General features: G+C 38.1%; 1 protein-coding gene across 8 annotated transcripts in view; it reads left to right on the forward strand.

The window, feature by feature from the left end:
• Positions 1 to 12719, forward strand: part of ZBTB20 (zinc finger and BTB domain containing 20) — a 777577-nt gene that overhangs the window by 62092 nt on the left and 702766 nt on the right. The window contains exon 1 of one of the 8 annotated variants that reach the window (XM_088794109.1): positions 5425 to 5474. The exons of the other annotated variants lie outside the window; for them this stretch is intronic. The gene's annotated coding sequence lies outside the window, so the exon portion shown is untranslated. Of the gene's footprint in view, positions 1 to 5424; positions 5475 to 12719 lie in introns of those variants that run through there. 8 annotated transcript variants of the gene reach the window in all.

Here is a 12719-nt window from a genome sequence, read left to right on the forward strand (position 1 = left end):
CTTGACACCTAGAGTGATGATTCAGAGCAGTTCATAGAGTGTATTGATTCCAGCACTTGTTAATGACCTGAATGGATATGATCATCTAATTTAAAGTCCTGTAACCGTTATGTTCTACTGCAAGAATCTGGCAACTTTTCTTAGTAAACAATGTACCGACTTGTGAATTGAGGTCATGTAGGGTAAATACTGAACACATATGAACTTGTGATGGTATTTATTGATGTAAGCAGAATAATAATGCTTGCCAACCTGTTATGTAACATTTTTGATAAAGTTGATGGAAAACAGTAATTGATAAAAAAAGTTGTCCAATATGGTGGTTCTATGACTTTTAAGCTTCTTCGCTAATTTAATAAAATGGATATCAACATTGCAAATACGCTTTTTGAATTCATCTGAAAAAAATCTATTGTTTAAAATTGAGAATGCCAGAATTTCAGGGCTTATCTTATTTCTCCTGATGGCAGTTGTGAGGGTTAAGTGAGATAATGTACTGGCATTGTGATGCCGGTACTAATGATAATACAGGTGCCTGGCTCATGATAAGTGCTTGAAAATGGTAGTTATTTTTCTTGCTATTATTTTATTATTACCTTTGCTAGTTCTTCACTCCCACCACCTACACATATTTCCCACCTGCATATATTCTAACTGGTTATATTGTTCTATGCTTAGAATAAATGTATGAAATATGTCTCATGATGGTCATTTAAGAATAATCATAAAATTATATACCTATTATTTGCCAATATTGAAACTAGCTAAGGGTGAGGTAAGACTCTATCACTGGAGCATGCGAAAGCTTTAATTGCTTGTGGATGAAATTTCTGTGGCGCTGCAAGGATGAAAAATAATTTCTTTCAGAGAATTATAGGTACATTTTGTCCATAGTTTAGTGTCCCAGTGTTCTGGCTTAGCATTGAATGTAATTAGCCCTCCACAGCCTCTCAGTGTCCCTTTGTTCATTCATTCATATGGAAAACAACATAGAGTATCTATTAGGTATAAAACATTGTTCTGGGTAATATGAGATATTAAAATGGCAAGATTAGTTAGATGAACTGCCTCTACTCAAGAAGTCTAGTAGACAATTCAGACAGCAAACCACTAGGTAATGTGTAAGGACTTTGGAGCCAGATTATTTGGTTTGAATCCCTGCTCTGAAATTTACTATTAGGTTGGTGCAAAAGTAATTGTGGCTTTTGCAATTTTTTTTTTTAACCTTTTAAACCACAATTACTTTTGCACCAACCTGATAGTTATGTCACTTCAGGCAAGTTATTTAGTCTGAAACTGTTTCAGTTTCCTTACCTACAAAATGAAGCTGAAAATAATGCCTAGTGCATAGGATTGTCTTGAGGATTAAATGATTTGGTACGTGTACAGCATTTAGAGCAATAACGTAGTGAGCACTCAATAAATGTTAATTAACATTAATGTTATTATTAGATAAAGCAGAATAAAATTAATGCCATAAAACAATAAAAACAAAGTAATACAGTATTATAGAGGATGATAATACTAATTCTTACTGTATGTCTGGGGGCAATAGAATTAGAGGAGCTTTATTGGATGAAGTAATGTTTAAACTGAAACCTTGAATCATAATTTCTATAGGGCAGGGAAGAATACAAGAGTAGGAGTGAGTTGATTTCTAGGTTGAAGGTATAATCTAAGCCAATATTTAACGGTGGTAGAAAAGTAAAAATTAAAACTCCTGGGGATGTTGTAGTCAGAGACTTGTATGTGAAGCCTGGCTCCCTCGGTGTCAGCAGTGTGGCCCTGGGCAAAGCAGGCTCTGGTTGGGTTCTCCCTCCCGGAGTTGTGGCCGGGTAACTTTCTAGGCAGTAAGCTCCAATGGTAGGGCGGAGCTTGTCATGTGCTGCCTGTTGTCCAGTGTCTGGAAACCATTATTTTGTCCAGTTTTTAGTTTTTTAAGACAGAAAGCTAAGTCCTGTTTCTGTTACCCCATCATTTTTGGGAGCAGAAGATCAACGTATTACTTTTACTTTTCTCCTCATTGAGCGTAGGATTTATCATTTAATTCAGTTAGCCTTTGTATTCACTACACTGCATTACAAGTTTTAGTTTACGTATCTGTCACCTCATTACACTGGCTTCTCTGAGAACGGGACTACGTCTGGTTCATCTTTATCCCCACTACCAACCCACTACTCTGTTTGGAGTCTGGAACATAGCGGGCAGTTAATATCTTTTACATTGAATTTAATCCCTGTGAATTGTACTTTAGTACCATACTGTGAAAGATTTTGAATGCTAAGCTAGAGTTTGGATTTTAATCAGTGAAAACCACTCAAGATTTTTGAGGAGGTAAGGGAAATTCCGTGAGCCTTTTTTTTTTTTTTAAAGAAGATAACTTGAGAAGCATAAATATGGCTGACAGAGGTTAGTAATTGAAAATAATTAGATTACATATTTAGGATTCTAGGCAATAACAGTAGGAATAGAGAAGGACCATTTATTTGAGAGTAAAATTTCACAATGTAAAGAGGTAAATAATGTTAGGGATTTCTTTAAATTCTGTTTTAGTGTCTTTTTTTTTTTACTAAAATAAAGCTTGAATTTAAAATATTTTCTATAAAATGAATTATAGTTTTTTATTTTATCATGTAGTGATAGTTTTCATCTGTACATATCAGTCTCTTTTTACGTACATTTTTTCTCATTATAATCTCTTTTCTTTGGATACTATACTTATATGTATCTTTCTTTCCCTGTTAGTTTTTAGGTTTTTCTGAAAGATTGCTACTTTTAGTCTTTAGAAGATGTTGGTAATGAACTCAGGGCTAAACATTCATTTTGTGCAGTTGAATGACAGCACCTGTAGAATGACCTAGAGTGAGAATTTTTCTCAAATAAATTTTAACTTTGATTTTGTAGTATCAATTTCCATCCAAATTGTCTTTTCTTTTTGAGAGAAGTTAGAAGAGCTACTAAGAGAGTAGAAGTGGGGCAACAACAAACATTAGGACAATTATGGATACTCTCCAATGCCGAACACTTGTGCATAAAATATAATAGTAGCTCTTTGAGAGTTAAAACACTTATACCAAGAACTTGTTTACAGTGGTCTGAAGGCCATTAATTAGAAATAACGGACTGAATATGTGTATAGGAAGTATTTCTCCCACTGAGTTTTGTTCAGTTCTGCATAATCCTCTAAGGAAATAGTGCTGCTTGTAAAGTGTGATCTAACCTGAGAAAAATGACACAATGTTTGAATCAACAATACAATAACAACAATAACATGCTGACAGGTAGGGGGATTTCTTTTTAAAAATATTTTATTCTATTTCTCATTTCAGTTTCTTATGTGAACTATTTGTTACTCCTTTATAAAGAATGACACACACCATGACTACCATTTATTGAATCACCCTTTGTGCTGGTAACTGAACTATGAGATAAATATTATCTTATTATTGTTCACAACAATCTCATAAGGCCGATATTATTTACATTTTATCAATGAGGAATCTAAGACTAAATTAGATTAAGTAACTTCCATAAGGCTACACATTTGCTGTTGGCAGAGTTATTCAGAATCAATGGTATTTATTACAGGTAGAAATGGATTGCTGTCTGATGTGTGTATTGCTGTATGCAATGGAGTTTCTCACCAGTAAGCAGAGGAAGATGAGCTTTTTGGAACAGATGTGGGAAAGGAGTGGGGAGAAAGGGCAGATGTTTGTGGTTTTGACAGGTAAGTTAATCAGAGAATAGAAGGCTGATGTCTTATTGTGGCACGTCTTTCCAAAGCCCTAGGTATTGCTGCTTTTGGTACTCCTTTAGACAACTGATATCCAAGGCAGCTGAAAAACTGCATTGTGCCTTGCTGGGATCAGCTGAGGGGCCAGGAGCAATGGTGGCAGCAGGGAAGGTTCTTATAACTTTCAACTATTTGGAACAGCTTTTGTGAGCGAACTTACTCGGTACAGCTATTCCAGACTGTTAGGGACCATTGGACCTGATGCCATGTGATGAGAGTCATATCAGTTTCCCTGCTGATCTGCCCTCAACATCTTAACCAGTGTGCTGTTTTGTATAACAAGCTTATTATTCAGTGTACTTACGTCCGTCACAGAAAAAACCTGCATCTATTCCTGCATACAATTCTAAACTTTGAAGTAACGTTGAGCTCTAGCCCAGAGGGGTAAAATCAATTACATAATATGATCTCTTACTATAAATGAGGCACCCCAAACGTATATAACCAATTAGAAATTTTCTAAGTTTGTTTTAGTCACAAGAATATTTACACCTGGATGAATTGCAGAGATTAACAAACTCTGACTCTCCCAAGTTCCGCTACAAAGAAGTCTAGTTATTTGCCTTAGTTTCAAAAGAATAGTTTGCTAAGTATTTAAAAATGTCCATTGGCTGCCCCAGCCATTCTCTTTGGAAGCTTCTTTCTCATCCTCATGGCACATCTCTCTGGCATGCATGACCAGCTGCACGCTAAACCCTGTGGAATAAGAATTCTTTCATCCCTTTGTGTGATGTGTTTCATTTTCAGAGTTTGGATGATCCTCTTCGGCAGCAGCAGCAGGCATTGTTAGTTTCAATAGGCGGCCTGGATGCACAAGAGCAGTCATCATGGAGAGACAGGCTCTCAGGGTCTGTCCCTTCGTGCCGTGGTCTCTGTTAGATCACTTTCCCCTGCTGGATTCATGACCAGAAAAAAAAAAGAAACAAACTATATCCAAAGGAATCCAATTAAAGTACTTGAACTTCACTGACGTCCATCCTATTGTTTTCTTAACTTCCTAACCTATGGTTAATTATTCTGACCAGTAGAAAGGAATAGCATAAATACGAGAATTATCTCAAATTCTCCTCCCCCCCCTTTTTTTTAGTTTGAAAACGCATCAAAATTTTGTTGTAAAATATGAAATAATAATCTCCGTTTGGTATAGTTGAACTTTTTTTTGGTTAATGTTTTAATCTCTTCTCTAATATCTTGACCAAAGTCATTGCCAAGACTTATTGTATGAAACTGCTCAGCTTAAAATTTTGTTTCTGATCACCATCTACACTGCAGCATTAATTCATTCTGGGCACTTTGGCTTCCATGAATCTCCAATTGATCCCACTCCCACGACTGTGATATTCTCTTCCTGGTTAATCAAGAATTCTCTTTCTGCTCTGTCATCCATGCCATTGTAAGAAGGAAAGTAATTTAGGCTTTTGGCTCTCAGCTTCATCATTTGTGAAATAACCTCCCCAGACTCTAAAGTTCTGTGTCCAAAATACAAACTAGGATTTCCAGTAATAATAATTTACGTGTGTATGATGATTGATAGTTTCTAGAGTTTTTTCATGGATTTTATTTTATATAGTTCTGATCATAGTTCTGTGAGATGGGGAGAACAGGTATTTTTCTCTTCTTTTTCAGATAAGGATACTACAGCTCAGGGAGATGAAGTAACTTACCCCACATCAAACAAGTAGTAAGTGGCTGAACCTGAACCTTAAATTCAGTTTTTTCCCACATAAGGTGATGGTTTCCTTTCGTAGGAAGTGTCTTCTTTTATTAATTATAAGTTTGTGTTTATGTTTATGCTTTGGGAAGGGTTTCCTTATACTTAATTGAGTTTGGGGTAGAATTTTGTGATTAGTTTTTATCAGTGAAGGCGTCTCCTAGGATTTCCAATTAAGAAAGATAAGAAGGAATGTGTTACCTTTCTAGTATAGAATTTTGGTATTATTGTAAACCCCTCTATCAAATTTAATTGTATTTTCAATTGTAAATCCATTCTTCCAGAAATGTAATATACTTATTAAATAGTATTCTTTGTGAATAGGGAAGCTCTGACTATAGTAGAAGCCAATCTCTGCTTTAGGCCAATAGGACACTCTCTGAAAAATGGTACATTTCTATTTATCTGTTTACCTGATGGTATGCTTATCTAGAGTCATTTGTGTGTGTCTTCAGTTTTGTTTATTCCAGTCAAATGTGCAATTGTCATTTAACTATGCAGACTGATGAAATATGAGTAAAAAGTATAAAGGGTTGTTGATTTAATGAAATTCAAGTTGAGTGCTTTGGAAAGATTTTGTAAAGGTGAATCACTAAAACAAATTTTGGTTTAAATAGGAATGGGGTACATAACTGTGAAATATTGCCTGGGGTGGGTGTAAAAAATCTGGAAGGATCCTGCATTTAACTTGCTTTTGTAAGTCCTTTTAAGCACTCACCGACTTTATATAAACCAAAACCTTTAAACTGTCACTGAATTTAAGTAGATGATACATTGTGGTACAATTTAAACAAGAAGAATGATGTGACTTAGCAAATCAAGTGTCAATGGCAGCCCTTGGTCCTAAATCAAAAGTTTGGTCAATAGGTGGATAATTTTATGTTTTAACTTTAAATAAGCTAAATATGTTAAAATTGCTTTAACTAACTACTTTGTGTGTCTCAGTATCCTGTGTAAAATGAAGATGAGAATAATTTTACCTAACAAGGACAGTTTTTTGAATGTGTGAGGATTAAATGACATAATACATGCATAACACCTAGAACGGTGCCTGGCACAAGTACTAAAAAGTTAGCTATCGTCGTCATCATCATCATCATCAGCAGCAGCAGCAGCAGCAGCATTTAAGATTATCTGCAGTAAGGCTTATGTATACATTTTAAAAACATAACCTTCTGGAACAGTAACTGCTTTTCCCTTGCTGCTTTTAGGACTGTCTCTTTGCCTTTCACCTTTGCCATTTTAATTATGATATGTCTTGGTGTGGGCCTGTTTGGGTTCATCTTGTTTGGGACTTTCTGCGTTTCCTGGGCTTGTATGTCTGTTTCCATCGCCAGGTTAGGAAGGTTTTCAGCCATTATTTCTTCAAATAGATTCTCAGTTCCCTGGCTCTCTCTCTTCTCCTTCTGGTATCCCTATGATGCAAATGATGGTACACTTGATGTTGTCTCAGAGGTCTGTTAAACTATCCTCATTTTTTCAGATTCTTTTTTCTTTTTGCTGTTCCAATGGCTGTTTTCTTTTACCTTGTCTTTCAAATCGTTGATTTGATCCTCAGCTTCATCTAGTCTGTTGGTGATTCCTTCTGGTGCATTCTTCATTTCAGTTATTATATCTTCACTTCTGACTGGTTCTTTTTTATGGTTTCTGTGCCCTTTCTTATGCTTGCTCTGTCTTTGTTGAAGTTCTCACTAAGGTGAGCATCCTTGTAATGACTGCTTTTGACTCTGTCTCTGGTAGGTTGCTTGTCTCCATTTTGTCTAGCTCTGTTTCTAGAGTTTTCTCCAGTTATTTCATTTGGGATGTATGTCTTTGTTTCCTTATTTTGGCAGCCTGTCTGTGTTTGTTTCTATGCATTAGGTAGGGCTGCTATATTTCCCAGTCTTGCCCTGTGGGGCCCAGTAGTGCAGTCTCCCTGGTCACCCGAGCTGGGTACTCCAGGAGTGTCCCTTGTGTGGGTTGTGTGTGTCCCCTTGTTGTCGTTGAGACTTGATTTCTGTTGCCATGTCAGTAGGTGGTATTGACCCTCAGGCTGACAGCTTGTAGCATTTGGCCACATCTATAGCTTACAGGCTGCTGTGTGTGGGGGGGGCTTAGGTCACAGAGGGGGATTCACCCAGCGGGCTCTGGTGCCTGTTGAGACAGCCCTTTGTGTGTGTACTGATTGTGGGGCTAATTGGGTGGTGCTCCGCTCTGCTCTGAAGCCAGCCTTCAAAGTATGTTGGTTCTGGGGCCTCTTGGGAGGAGATTTGGTGCAGGCCCAGGTCAGCCACTGCCTGTGACCAGCCGGGGACTCCCTGATAGGAGCTACAAAGCAGTCCATGGTTGGTCACTGCCTATGCTGTACCTGGAGGCACGTGGGAGAGGCCACGCCATGCTGCAAACTGAGGATGGCTCCACCAGTACCGGGTCTGGGGTAGCTCTGCAAAAAGCCAGGACACTCTGAGGCCTGCTGCTACCTGCCGGCTTTCATATGGTTCAGCTGCTGACAAAGCCTCCTGCATTATGCAGGTTGATTGACGCAGGGTCTCAGTGAGTCAGCAGCAGTAGAGCTCACCAGGCCAGTCAGATTCAGATTTGGCCTGTGGGAGCGGGCACAACACAAGAAAGATGGCTTCTGCCTGCTGGCTGCACGGGAGAAGGGCTCTATGTGGGAAAATGGGGACTGTCCCTCCAGTCTTTGCCCCGAAGTTACACAACTCAGACTCTCCCCAAAGGTCTCCAATGACTCCAGAGTCACCGTCCCTCCACCAGAACCCAGGTGAGTGCCTATGTGGGCCCTTTAAGAAGACGTCTGGATTTCCCACAGCCTTCTGTTCCACCTGCATGGTTGGCATCCCCACTGTTTTTCACAACCAGAAGTTGTGGGGGCTCCTCTTCCTGGCACCAGTACTCCAGGCTGGGGAGCCTGGTGTGGGGCTGGGGTGCCTCACTCCTTCAGGGATCCTCTGTGGCCGAGATAGCTCTCCCAATTGTCACCTGCCACATGGGGGGGTGGGCTTGCCAATTTCACGTTTTCACTCCTCCCAGTCTCAATGTGGCTTCTTTTTTATATTCTTAGTTATAAAACTTCCGGTCAGCTAGACTTCAGATGGTTCACCAGACTGATAGTTATATACTTTAGTTGTAATTTTGATGTATTCACAGGACAAGGCAAGCACAGTGTTTATCTACTCTGCCATCTTGGATCTCCACCAAAGTCCGAGAAACTACTTATTTCCTACTCCCACCCCACCCTTATTTTCAGGATTTATGAGAAGAGGAAATTTGACTATAACTACCTGTTCTCAGGAAATGCTGAAACCTCAAAATGTATGTGAGACATAAGTGAAAGGGTTAGGTGTAGTCTCAGCTGAAGACTATCAAAAAGATTTGGATCTGAAGAGTCTGAAGCGTACTTGTGCAATTGTGTAGAATACTTAGATGGCATCTATCCACCTTGAGCCTAGATCTAGCCTAGGTGTTTCTCACTTAAATGAACACTGGGCTTCACATAATTCTGTCACAACTGTAAATAGAAAACAAACAAAGGAAAAGAAAATACAATCTTGACAAAAACTCCTAGTAGCTAAACTCTTAATAGTTGTGTGGTAGTCAAATACTGATTCAAAGTTAGGCATTGTACTGTTTTCCATCAATTCCTAAATGCTTCTGCTGACCAGTAAGTTACAGGTTTTCATTAATGAATCCACATTTAAAAATTGCGTTTTTGAATGGGAATTCAGCTTTTACCTGCTTTCTTTCTGAATGCTGCTATAAACATTTTCATGTCATTTCACATTATGTTTTCCTACCTAAGAATATACTCCTTCTAGGAAAGAGGATCAAACTTCAGGGTCAGAGCAACACCAACACTGCTGATTTTGTTTTTAATGTTACAATATTTGATTCAGTGCTTGTGGCATTAGAATGAATGCACTTGAAACTCCTTTTATTATTATTTAAATAAGTGATACCACTCACCTTCTATAGACGATTTATATGACACTTACATAATATTTAGAAACTAAAGCAAATAGGTAGCAAAGTGGAATTTAAGATGTTTTCTACAGTTGAAATAATTTTTAAATGATTATTCTAAAGTTATTAAGTACCCTTTTGGGTCTTTAAATAGTATAAGTATCACCATTGGTCACTCTCTGTGCTTATTATGGAATTTAGATCTATCTGTTTTTCATATTGTAGCCCATCCTTACCTGTCATAAAGTTTTTGGATAAAGAAATATTGCCTTTCAACGTCATGGCTCATTATAGCATTGGGATTACGTCAGCTCATACAAAGTACATATTTTTACCCATGAATATTATTTAACCTTTTTCTCTACTCCGTCTTTCCTGTGCTTTCCTTTTAATCATTACATGTCCTATAAATTCTGGCTGTACTCAGGTTTTTGCCCTCAGGTGTGTGTTCACATATTTTTATTTGCTCTTCTGTATGTCAGCATTTGTTAATATGCATTCCTCTTTCTAACCTATACTTTTACTCCTTAATTTGTTGATCAGCCATTATTTTTTTTATCTACACCATATCCATAGAGTTATTTTACATGAAGACAGCAGTGAAACTTATAAAAATTAGGTAGCATCCCAGAAACAAGCAGTCTTTATAGTGAAGTACAATAGGCTAGGTATTCAGGCTTCTACCCAGTGAGGATCTACCCGTTATATCTTTTTGTTATACACAATTTTTAAGCAAGTAGGATTCAAGAAAATTTTCTTCTTCATATGAAATTTCTGTTAGTCAACACAATATTCAGAATTCCTTGCTAAGCACCTTTCTAGGCAGAGAAAAGAGTCAGTTTCAGTTTGAGTATGTTCAGAGTGCTCTCTCTGTTCTTAACTCATATCCCAGGGGCCCACCCTCTTGATATGTTAAAATTTAGATTGTGGATTAAGGCATTTCTGTAACTGGCCTGGGATGCATTGCTAAACTTCAGGTGATGGGTTAATACATCACTGGGAGTGTTTTGCTGTGACAATAAAATGGAGGTAGGCAAGCAGGTTGGCTTTAGTGCGTAGTGGTCAGAGTATCATGGTACCTGAGGTTGATATGGTAGAAGAAATGATGAATTAGGTGAATGTGCAAATACAGTGGTGCTTTTTCTATTTTGTTTAGAAGGCAATTTGGATATCATTGCAACATGAAATGCAATAACTTGATCAAATTCCAGCTAAGAAAGTTCTCATTTCTCTGAATTGGAGAAATGAATGGAGGACAATCTAAAAATTAGAATATTAACAACAGTGACATCTTTCTTTTGCTTATTTTTCAGTTGGTATTTTTTTGTTATGGTGAAAAATTTTGCTGTGTTATCAATTGAATAATTTAACAAATGCACAAAGAAAAATCAGACTGATGTGCCATATAAAGATCTGCTGAATATATACATATACTTAAAAAAATTATGTATTCATGACATTTTGACTAAGTTGATCAACTAATAATAAATTCCATTGAATTATTTGGCTTATCAAGAGGCAGATAAGCTATTGCTGCCTGGATTTGTTGGCCTGATGTTATCTATAATTTCATTTAATTATTCATTTATTCATTCATTCATTCACTGGGCACTTATTATGTTGGGGATTGTATTTGTCAGAGTAAATAATGCAAAGATGATTAAGCCATGGTCCTTGCCTACTCAAATTTGTAGTCTAGTGGCTATTGTATAAAACATTCTTAGATTTGGCCTTTACTATAATAATGTATTGATAACTTAATTATTTCACATCCAAAAAGTCTAATTATTATTGTTATAATCATATATGTAATTTGCATCTTCAGTATTCTAGCTATTATATTCAATGCACTGTCAATACCTTTAAACAGATTATAATCTCTAAAAGAAAACATAAAATATCACAAATATGAATATTAATATTACGGTAAACCAAATTTTATCAAATACTCCTTATAGGGTTAATACTGGTTTTCAATCATACCATCCTCTTTTCTTTCGTCTGATTCCTTCTTTATTTGGGAGAAGAGATGGGAGCGGACAACTGGAATTTGGTAGTGAAAATGTAGTGTGAATAGAAAACCCAACAACAGCCTTTTGGTTTTAACCTGGTTACAAATGCCAAGTTAAATGCCATGTTAGTAGGCATAGGAGATGAGATGAAGAGATGTGCCGGTGCCTTAGGTGAAGTGTCTTATATGTGCCATGCTAAGGATCTAGAAATGAAGTGGGAGCCATTTAAAGGCTTTAAATAAGGAAATGACTTCTTAGTTATGTTGAGAAGAAACCAACACACTTCATCAATTGAGTGAGGAAAAAGGGGTGTAAAGAGAAGAGACTAGAGTCTGTGAGACCAGTTAGAAGATAATTAACAGTAATCAGGATGAAATACAGTGAGGGGCTGAACTGAAAACAGCTGCAAAGCTGTGAGGAACATCGAGAGGGATGGATTCAAGAGGTTTTTAGGAGGCCGAATTGATAAGATTTGGGGACTACCTAGAGGGAGGGGTGGGGGCTGGATGCTGTTAAGGAAAAAGAAGTTTAAGATGACTCTTGATTTTTCCGTGAGTACCTGTGTGGTACTATTCATGTAGGAAAAGATTATTTTAGGAGAAGTAGGTTGCCGGCCAGCCTGAGGTCGGAGAGTGTGAGGGTGGGAGATAAGGAAGGATATAAATAATTCACTTGACTTTTAAGCATAAATTTACTTTGCTTTGAGAAAACGTGGTGTGGGGGCAGAGCCCCAAAAAGCAGTTTCCAGGCTCTCGGCCTCACATAGAAAGGTGTTGGCTCAGGTAGTAAATGGCCAACTGTGATTGCATGGCCATCAGCTGTGGCTAGTTGGCCGTCAGCTGTAACCAGTGAGCCATTGGCCACTAATATAACTGCTGTGGCTACGCTAGCAGAGGGAGGAAAGAGAGAAAGAATGGGGGCTAGCAAGAAGATGGCGGCTGGGCTGGCAAGCGTGGATGGCGGTTTGCGGACAGTGTGGATCCAGCCTCCAGTGAGTATAGTGCCGCCAGAGAGAATAAAGTGGTACGACTCCCCTACCTATGGCTCCGTGGGTGTTCCTTTTTGGCCTCACCATATCCTGCGTTCTTGTATGGGGAGCGGGACCAGAGACCCTGCAGGTCTCCCTGCACGACAAATGGCGCAGCGAGCAGGGTCTCCCGCACGACACGTGGTGTGATCCTGGGACCTGAAAGCATAAAAATTAGGGTAACTCTGGCATGTTGAAGCAGGCTAAGGAGAGAGA

Source organism: Rhinolophus sinicus, chromosome 17, assembly GCF_057876585.1.
Source record: "Rhinolophus sinicus isolate RSI-liver-muscle chromosome 17, RSI-T2T, whole genome shotgun sequence".
In the NCBI taxonomy this organism is placed as follows: Eukaryota; Metazoa; Chordata; class Mammalia; order Chiroptera; family Rhinolophidae; genus Rhinolophus; species Rhinolophus sinicus.